Source organism: Ixodes scapularis, unplaced genomic scaffold, assembly GCF_016920785.2.
Source record: "Ixodes scapularis isolate PalLabHiFi unplaced genomic scaffold, ASM1692078v2 PGA_scaffold13__105_contigs__length_92229423, whole genome shotgun sequence".
NCBI classification, from domain to species: Eukaryota; Metazoa; Arthropoda; class Arachnida; order Ixodida; family Ixodidae; genus Ixodes; species Ixodes scapularis.
This window is the reverse complement of record NW_024609839.1, coordinates 4,891,663-4,902,084: the sequence shown is the minus strand read 5'-3', so window position 1 is coordinate 4,902,084 and position 10,422 is coordinate 4,891,663. Positions and strand designations below refer to the sequence as shown.

Sequence of the window (10,422 nt, the reverse complement as noted above, 5' to 3'; positions counted from 1 at the left end):
GGGTCACGCGACCTTGGAGACACCTGGGGGCCACGTGACCTTGGGAGGGGTCACATGACGTTGGGGGGTCACGTGACCTTGGGGTGACTTTGGTTCGGCGACGCCGCTCAAGCCGGAAACGGGCGCGTAAGAGCTGCGCTCTAAAAATGGAGGGGCTCACCTCTCCTCATACAGTGAATAGGGGCGTCCCGCAAGGTACGGTGCTCAGGCAGACACTCTTTAACTTGTCTCTAATATCTATATCTATCTAATATCCGAGAAGCCTATATCAACGGCGCCGAAACCGGAGCAGTTCAGTGGGTGTGGCAGCCTACGCGACAACATGCTCAAACCACTTTTCATCGTACAGATTGCTCTGCTGATCGGGACACGGCCACCGAGCCAGCGTAAAGGGACAGACATCGGATGGACGGACGCCTCGATCACCGCAGACTGGGCTGATGGCTCACGCTTTCATGGCGGGGCGTTTTCTGCAACGTCAGTCCACCAGCCATTGCCGCCGTTTCCACAAGTCACCAGCGAAACTGTAATCATCGACCAGGGCGTCGCCAACCGGCCAACAGCAGCAACGTCCTCCGAGAAGCCTATATCAACGGCGCCGAAACCGGAGCAGTTCAGTGGGTGTGGCAGCCTACGCGACAACATGCTCAAACCACTTTTCATCGTACAGGTTAGTGGCAAATGCCATTATGGATTGAGAAGTAACAATTTGTTTCTCATTGTGCTGCCGCACCCACAACGGCTACTGTGTATTTTCGCTGAGTGCTTTGATTTGTGTAATCTCATCTTACTCTCTGGAGATATTGAAAGTAATCCAGGCCAAGATACGGAAGAAACCTTACAAAAACTTTTGGTAGGTCAAAATAAGATATTCGAGGCGATTAAGGAAATAAAATTCACTCAAAGGAAGGTCGAAGAAAGAATAGGTGCTATTGAAGAAACCGTTGAATCATTCAAGAGCATCTAAAAAAATTTTGACATTTTTTCGAGTACTGTGCTCACATTAAAACAAACAGTTTCTTCACTCGAGAACAAAGTAGACGACCTAGAAAACCGAATGCGCAGAAACAATTTAATCTTTTTTGGAATTCCTGAAAATCTCAACGAAACCAAGCGAGATCTAGAAAAAGTTATCATCTCTGAGATTCTTGAAAACAAACTAGGCATTGAAGATGTTGGGGTGGAGAGGATTCATAGGATTGGAAGACCGAATAAGGGGAAATCAAGGCCTGTAATATTGAAACTCTTTGACTATAATGTAAAAGAAAACATCCTGAGAAATGCGCGGAAACTTAAGGGAACCAAAATATCAATATCTGAAGACTTTTCGATTCATATCAGACAAAAAAAGGAAGCTTCTCTGGAACAGTGCTAAAGAAGACCGTGACAAAGGCGAGAAAGTCGTGCTAAGATTCGATAAGTTGATAGTTGGCAATTCTTGCTATCAGTGGGATCCCATGAAAAACGCCCGTATTCTGATTAACTCAAGGCAACGAGACGACAGAAACGCGCAATCTAACAACGAATGACATCAGTGCTCGAGATCTCGTTCGTTCACTCTTATCAATGTAAACGCCAGAAGTGTAGTAAATAAAACTGCTGTACTAGAACACATGTTATTGTCCGATGATCCTGATACAGTTGTATTAACAGAAACATGGTTGCACGATAATATTACCGATAACGAAATCATTCCACCAACACATCAAATTTTCCGAAAAGACCGGGATACGAGAGGGGGAGGAGTGGCAATAGTTCTTAAAAATAATATCGATGCAACATTAATTCACGATACCTTAAACATCGAATCGATCTGGGTCAAGCTGCGTATTCATAATAGTCCGATTCTCCTCGGGGCGATTTACCGACCGCCAAACGCTTCTGAAAGCGTATTAGAAAAACTATACGACTTTGTAAATCTGCAAAGACGACGTTTTTCAAACATTGTAATCGTAGGTGATTTTAACCTTCCCAACATCAACTGGGAAAATTTAACACCTTTAAGCTTTAATTGCAAGCACTCAGAGCTTTTGGTTAATATGGCATTTGATAATGATTTGACGCAAATTGTTACATGTCCCACGAGAATTTCAAGTACAACCAATATTATCCTTGATCTCGTGTTCATATCTCAGGAGTTAATGGGTAAAGAGTTCACTTGCCAAGTTAGAGAAGGAATATCTGACCACCATTTGGTTTGGTGTAAATGTGCCGGAGAACTTCATACTAAAAAAGCAGACCGATTGATCAAAGTGCCTGATTACACTAGAGCGCTAGACGAAAGCATTTTAGATCACCTTGAATTATCATTTGACTGTTTTTGTGAACAAAGTGAACGTGCATTAGATATTAACGATATATGGCTGTCATTTAAGAATTCCGTTCTGTACTGTATAGAAAGGTTTATACCGACACGTTGCAAACGAACACGAAAAACTAATCCTTGGATTACTCGGGAGGTTTTGCATCTCAAACGTAAAATAAACAGAATTAGAATTAAAAACCAAAGAACAGACAAACCTAGTTTAATACAACTTCGAAAGCAATTAAGGTCAATGATTCAGGAGTCAAAACGATATTTCCATAATGTGACCTTAGATAAATTTTTGGTATCCGATCCTATTAAATTTTGGCGATATATGATCAAATCAAAACAGCCAATTAATACCATAGCACAGAACGGAACAGAAATCGATGATCCATTCGAAATTGCCAGCTCATTCAACGAATACTTCACATCCGTGTATACCACGGATAATAACCAGAATCCAACCATAGAATTCTCACCGAAAAGCATTCCGAGTGTTACCATATCTAAAGAAGGCATTTTTGCAGCATTGCTTAATCTTGATACTAAAAAATCTGTAGGACCAGACATGATCCCAAACATTTTTTTAAGACGGTATGCGGAATCCTGCTCAAATTTCTTGCTTGTAATTTTTAATAAGTCAATTGAATTAGGGCAAACCCCCGATGATTGGAAAACTGCTAAAATAGTTCCAATATTCAAAGCAGGAGATTCCCATCATGTTAATAACTACCGCCCAGTATCAATTTTGAGCAGCTGTGCAAAATTGATTGAGCATATTTTGTTTAAACATATTGTCTCTTTTCTTGAAGAGAATAACTTTTTCATTAAAGATCAACACGGTTTTAGACGTAATTTATCTACAGTTACTCAACTAGTGCTCACTGTGAATGATTTCGCAAAGTCAATTGACTCCGGATATCAGACGGACGTAATTTTTATAGATTTTGCAAAAGCGTTTGACCGCGTGCCTCACGGAAAACTACTCTTCAAACTGAGATCCTTATTAAACAATGAACAGATATTAAAATGGTTAGAAGCATATTTAAATAACAGAAAACAGTTTGTACAAATACAGGATTCCCGCTCATCCACATCAAAAGTAGAATCCGGAGCTCCTCAGGGATCAGTTCTGGCACCCCTACTTTTTCTAATTTTTATAAATCACATTACAGTGGACAGATCTGTTCAGATTCGCTTATTTGCCGATGATTGTATAATTTATAAGCAAGTCAAATGCTCAAATGACCAAGTAGTCTTAAACAAGAGTTTAGAAATGATCTCAGAATGGTGTGATGATTGGCAAATGCCTCTAAATAAACAAAAATGTGCACATATGACGATAACTAGGAAAAAAAACCAATGAATTTTAATTATACTCTTCAAGGAACCGCTTTAAATACCGTACGTGAATACAAATACCTAGAATTAATCATAATTTCAGATCTGCGTTGGAACTCACATATTGACTTTATCTCCCGAAAAGCAATGAATAAATTATGGGCTTTAAAAAGGAAACTGAAGGACTGCTCGAGGAAAACGAAACTAATGGCGTACAAAACGTTTGTTAGATCTATACTCGAGTATGCCGACGTTGTGTGGGATCCTTACACAAAATGTAATATTAACAAATTAGAAAGAATTCAGAAGAAGGCATTAAGATTTATATTTAACAAGTATGGCAGAAACACCTCGATTTCGGAGCTTTATGTACAGGCCGGCCTTCCGCTTTTAGAAAAACGTAGAAAGATCAATCGACTGAAATTTATTTTTAATCTAATAAATGGGAACTACAACTTGGATTATCTAGATTACTTTCACTTCAACACAGCTAGGTTCACAAGAAATAAACACAGTAAATCAATCACTGAAATAAAGTGCAGGACCGACTGTTACAAATACTCTTATTTTCCTCGTACTATCCATGCCTGGAATGCGTTACCCGAACAAATCGTCTCTTCAAATTGTCTAACGTTGTTTCTAACATTGATAAACGAATTACCAGAGTTTTGAGGTTTCAGGCCTTGATACCCCTCAAACGAATATTTTTCTGCTCTTTGTGTGTTCGTGATCATATATGTAAAATGTTTTTTTTGTTTTGTTTTTTTTTGTTTTTTGTTTTGCTGCGCTGCCACATTCTGTGCTTGCTTTTTTCGTAAAACTTGATCCATGTATCCCTCCTACCTTGGCCGCCCCACGGCGGCCGGTAGTATAAATAAATAAATAAAATAAAAAAAAAATATTGTACGGAACCTTCGTGAAGGAGCAAAAATTACATTTTATGCACATGACGTCTGCATATCAACCACTAATCAAAATCGCTTCATTTCTCAGAGGAAGCTTCAACGTACGCTTCGAATAATTAGCAACTTCCTAAATTCACGCGGACTCGGCCTCTCACCAGAAAAAAAAACAATTGCAATGGCCTTCAGACGCATGTCCATGAAAAAATTTCCCTTAGTTTTGGCAGGAAGAACGATTCTTTATGCTTCACAGCATAAGTTTTTGGGATATACTGTTGGCCGAAACCTTACATGAACATCTAGACGGTGGTTTTAAAAGCGCAAAGGACTAAGAAGAGAAGGATGGGACGGGACAGCGCTCTGTCCTGTCCGCTTCTTCTCTTCTTAGTCCTTTCCGCTTTCAAAACCAAGGTCTAGATGCTCAACCAACTAGCGCCCCAATTAAGTCTGATGCAATTCCTTACCTGGTCCCCTCTTATTAAGAGATTCAGGAAAAAAATGGGCTCAGCAAGTCACGTTCTCCGCTGCTTGACTGGTAAATATTGGGGTAAATCAACGTACTCCATGCTCAGAGTACAATATTCCCTCGTAAATTGCTTGCTGCGCGCGTGGTATTCGAGAGCAATGCTAAATGCATGCAACATGTCGAACGTTCAGGCAGGACAGAAAAAATCGCTAAGGATATGTCTTTGATTGCCTCCAGATTTATCCGCATTAGCAACACTCGCCGAAGCCTGCCGACTGCCGCTTAACATCATGCGCATTCAAGACATCCTCCGAACATACCTTAGATACAAAACTCAACATCGTCAAGATCGCCTAATAAACGAAGAACGAAGGCGTTCAGACGTCTCCGAAAATATCGCACAGTTACAGCGTCTCGCAAGCTGTAGTCTTCCGTGAGACTCCCGATTGCCCACTCTGGATTTTACCTCCGCTGAATGCTTTGTCGCATGTAGACGGTGTTACAAACAAAACAACACAATCTAAAACTGTCCTGCTGAATTTTGCACTATCACATATACATTCCAGATACACAAACTTTGTTCAAATATACACAGATGGCTCAACAACTGACACCTCTTCATCTTCGGGAATTCATATCCCGTCCCTACATATCGCTGATTCTTTCAGACTTTTGCGGAGAGTGTCAGCCACTGCAGCCGAACTCCATGGCCTTACAAAGTCACTTAAACACATATTGGCTTCTAGTCTCCAATAAAAATGGGTCGTGCTTTTAGACTCGCAAGCTGCACTGCAATGCTTAAAAAACCTTCTCTACAAAACAACAAATAAAGCATTAGTTTCTGAACTTTTATATCTCCATACGACAGCAGTAGTCAATGGGCAGCGCACTGTATATCAATGGACACCGGGACACTGCGGTCTCTACCTCGAAAACACACGCGGTCATGATATGGAGTTTAGTGAAGATATACCTTTTACAAAAGCAGACTCTCGCCGACTTGTTAGTACGGTAGGTAAGGATCACTTTCTTAGGACATGGATATTACCTGAAAATCATCATGCTTACCCCTACCGCATTAATCCCTGTTTACGAAACTTCCTTCTGAAATGCCTTCCAAGGAAACTAGAAACGCTACTACATCGGCCAAGAATCAACGCGGCCTACACAAATGACCGCAAGTTTGAATTTAGAATTATATCTAGCCCCATCTGCAGTGCATATAGAAAATCTGAAGGTGTTGAACTTATCATCTCCGAATGCCCGCCCTACAACACAGAGCGTGCAAATTTTCTCCTTTCCCTATCAGGTACCCAGACCGCCAAAATAAGCGTATCTCTTATACTAAGTCCCTGGCTGTGGCCAAGTGAGCAACGCAACGCAACTCTGGTACGCAATCTGTGTTATCACAATCCTGCCAAAGTGCATGTGAATTTTTTCTCTTCTTTTCCCTTCCTCTTACATTCTTTTCTCCCCCGTCCCCACACCCCAACAAAGTACCTAGTCAAACATACGCCTTGGATTATCTCTTTGTTTCTCTCCTTTTGTGCCAAATAAAAAAGTGAAACCCGTTTACAAGTCCCTGTAACACCGAATAGGAGTGCAGCTCTTGAGGAGGAGGAAGGAAGGGTAGTGAGGGGAGGGTAGACCCCTCCTCCTCCTCCTTCTCCTCCTCCCCTCATTCTTGAATATGCTCTGGGGGGTCACCTGATCTCGGAGGTGGGGTGTCACGTGACTTCGGAGGGAGGGGGGGGGGCTCACGTGACCTCGGGGAGGGGATCACGTGACCTCCAGGGGGAGGGTCACGTGACCTTGATGTGACCTTGGGGTGACCTTGCGGGGGTCCCGTGACCTCGAGGTTACGCCGACGCCGCTCAAGCCGGAAACGGGCGTCTAAGATCTGTGCTCTAAAAAAAACTCATTTTGGCTCTTGAAGTCACGTGACACGCGCCATGAACTCATAACGCCACTACACTCTTAAAAAAAAGGGTACTGTAGTACCCTCCTTGAGGGGGGAAAAAGACGAGCACACAGGGCAACCCCTTTTGGAGGTAACGTTACCGCCTGCAACGAGGGTGCAAACTTACCTCCTTGTTTAGGGTGCAACATTGCCTCCTTTTGGAGGTAACCTTAGTTCCTTTTGGTGTTAAAAGTGCATCCTTTCAGGGTCAGCCTTTACGTCCTTTAGGGGGTAATTTCAACTCTTTTGAGAGGTAAGACGACGTAATTGAGGGCGCTGCTTTTACCTCCTTTTGGAGGGAACTATGATCCACTTTGTGGTTAAATGTACACGACGAGAAAAACTGCTCAGAAAACGCGCACTACGAGGAACAAACACGACAGGGCAGTGCTGTCCTGTCGTGTTTGTTCTTCGTAGTCCGCGATTTCCAAGCTGTTTTTCCCATCATGTATAACAGCAACCAACTGGCCCAGTTCACCCCCTAATACAGGTTAAATGTACACTTGATGGAATCACTTTTGCCCCCTAAAACAAGGTACTATGGCCCTTTGTGGGTGTGATAGTACATGTTTCAATGGTGGGCATTACAATAGATGAAGACGGCCTAGTTCTGAAAGTAAATGGCAATGTTTTATTGTGGCTGTCACAGACAAAATGGCATAAAAATCAATGGCATGACTATACATCTTATAAAAGTTCTAAGATGAAACCACTAAGCGCAATAAAGGCATCTGCCCTATTGGAAAGACCAGTTTGAAAATCTAACTGGTCATACTGGTATTTAAACTGGTCAAACTGGTATTTGGACTGGTCAGACTGGTCTAACTGGAAATCAAACTGGTGGAACTGGTAGTCAGACTGGTCTAACTGGTAACCATATTGATCTAACTGGTCACCAGATTGCCTTCTAACTGGTCACCAGATTGACCTGACTGGTCACCAGACTGGCTGAACTGGTAACCAGATTGACCAAACTGGTCACCAGATTGGCCAAACTGGTCACCAGATTGGCCAAACTGGTCACCATATTGGCCAAACTGGTCCCCAGACTGGCCGAACTGGTTCAACTGGTAACCAGATTGACCAAACTGGTCACCAGACTGGCCGAACTGGTAACCAGATTGACCAAACTGGTAACCAGATTTACCAAACTGGTCACCAGATTGACCAAACTGGTCACCAGATTGGCCTAACTGGTTACCAGATTGACCCCTCTTTTTCACTTTATTTGTAGAGGTGTGCGAATTGGATAGCGCAGTCATTCGTAACCTTCACTGTGCAAACTAAAATTGCAACAAACGGTTCTGTTAACAGTGTTGAAGCTATTTATTTGTCATATATGTTCTACCATCTCACGATTGTCACAGGGAGACATGGTACTACAAACTACTAACTTATTTGCAACTGAATTCATGGCATATTAATGCCCACACGAAAGGTCAGCTTTATTTATTTAGCTAGAGAACACTTCATCAATCCAAAAAAGTAAGAGCCAGCATTCTTATTCTTATGATTCTTTTAATATTTTCTTCCCAGAAATAGGTCAAACCAGTTTAAATTCTACAAACTTCAGATAAAAACGTCAATAACTGCAGCACGCTTTATGTGGGTCAAGGGACAAGTTCAGATGAATTAACAAAAAAGTCAGAAAAATTGCGCATCAGCTTACTACAACACCATGTCGCATACTGATTTCACGTCCATAAGCATTTCACAGTTCCGCAAGAGTGTGATCTGCCAAAACAGTTTTTCATTTGAACACAATTAAACTTAGGTGATTATGAAAACACTGATGGAGAATTGGACTATGCATGGGCCTCTGCGGCGCATCCGAAATTGAAACATAAGGTCGGAAGTGCAGTCAAAGAACACACATCTGTCTAAGGACAAATCAAAGAAAGTCCTAAGTGGGGCGCACATACCATAAAAATTCAATTTATGTGAAATTGACAATCAACCACATCAAAAGGACTTTGAAAGATCAAAATATACAGTATCAACCTGTCCTCATTGACACACAGCAAAACAAAACAAAGCATATATCACGGGTACAAGGACTGAACATAAGAGTGTGACTCAGGCGCAGCACTCAAAGGGGTTCGCTAGCCAAATTTAAATGAACGAGTGTTTAGAACCCAACTAATCGCGCTCTATAACATTTGGGAGGTCACAGATGAAGGACTTGCTATCCGATATGAATTCAATGTAAACACAGCTGCTTTTGACATTGCAGGGCTCCACACAGCAAACAGTGCTTCTTTCTGAGAGAAAGCACTCCTTGATGTGCTCTGGAAGCTGTTGCAATTCCCTCAGAACCACTTTCTTGCAAAGGAGGACGCAGCAAGAACCAGTTGCCAAAACTACTTCCACAATTTTCAAAATCTTAAAGTAATGTCCATCATGCGTGGAGACAAAAGTGGTGTCACTTTGGGTGGCTCTTGTGCAGGAAGTGCTATGGTACACTTGATTTTTTATGACGCATCTCTGGTACTCCGTAGCACTGCTTACAGTTACTCCAAAGTGCTGCTGGAGAGCAAACTTGTCCTCACTGCTCATAATGGCGGGTTGCCCACAGCCAAGTGTCGTCGTTTCATTCACCCGGCAAGCGTTTTGAATCGGCATGTAACCGAGGAAGCCTCGGCAGATCTGCTCCTCCCTTGCCGGCAGTTTGTGAGTGGAAAGCAAAAGCTCCAATTCCTGCATCATCACCACACGTTCTACAACTTGTTGAGGAAGTCCCTTGGCTGCTGACACAAGATTCACAAGTTTTCCATTCCCACCCTCGAAGACGAAGGCTGAGTGGGCCCAGAGTGGCCCCAGGTGACGGACAGAGTTCGCAAGATGAACAAGAAGGTGCACGTTAAAGGTCATGGCAGTCACTCCGTAGAGGGCTTCCACACGACCCACGAACATGTGGAGAAGTTCTTCTACAAAAGAAAAAATTAAAGTGATACAGTGCTTCTGTATATATAGCTTAGCTAGAACCAACTATACTTAGTGAATCCAGTTACCTTTTTCAAATTGCCAACCTCCTCATTTGATAATAAGGAAACATTGAGAATGCATAAGGAAATAGTATATTTGACATATAACATGAACCAATTGGCTCCACTACAGTAAAAAAATGCAGTTACTGTTCCAAGTTAATGGCATTTAAGCATCGACCATTAGACTTGCCACAGTGTACACTCTCCGGCAATATGAAAGACCCACTGGGAGCGCGTGGCCGAGGCGGTGGCTGGCGGGGGCGCTGCGAGCGCTCCGCGCTATTCCGTTCTGCTTCGAGGGGAGGACGCTCACTCGGGCTCAGATAAAGCGAGACGCGCTTATCAGTTTGTGCCAAGTCCCGAGTGAGCGTCCTCCCCTCGAAGCAGAATGGAACTGCCCGGAGCGCTCGCAGCGCCCCCCAAGCCACCGCCTCGGCCACGCACTCCCAGTGGGTCTT

General features: G+C 42.8%; 1 pseudogene; it reads left to right on the top strand.

Annotated features, from left to right (window-relative positions):
* Positions 1-322: 322 nt before the first annotated feature.
* Positions 323-1,448, top strand: LOC115329673 (annotated as a pseudogene).
* The last annotated feature ends 8,974 nt before the right edge of the window (positions 1,449-10,422 follow it).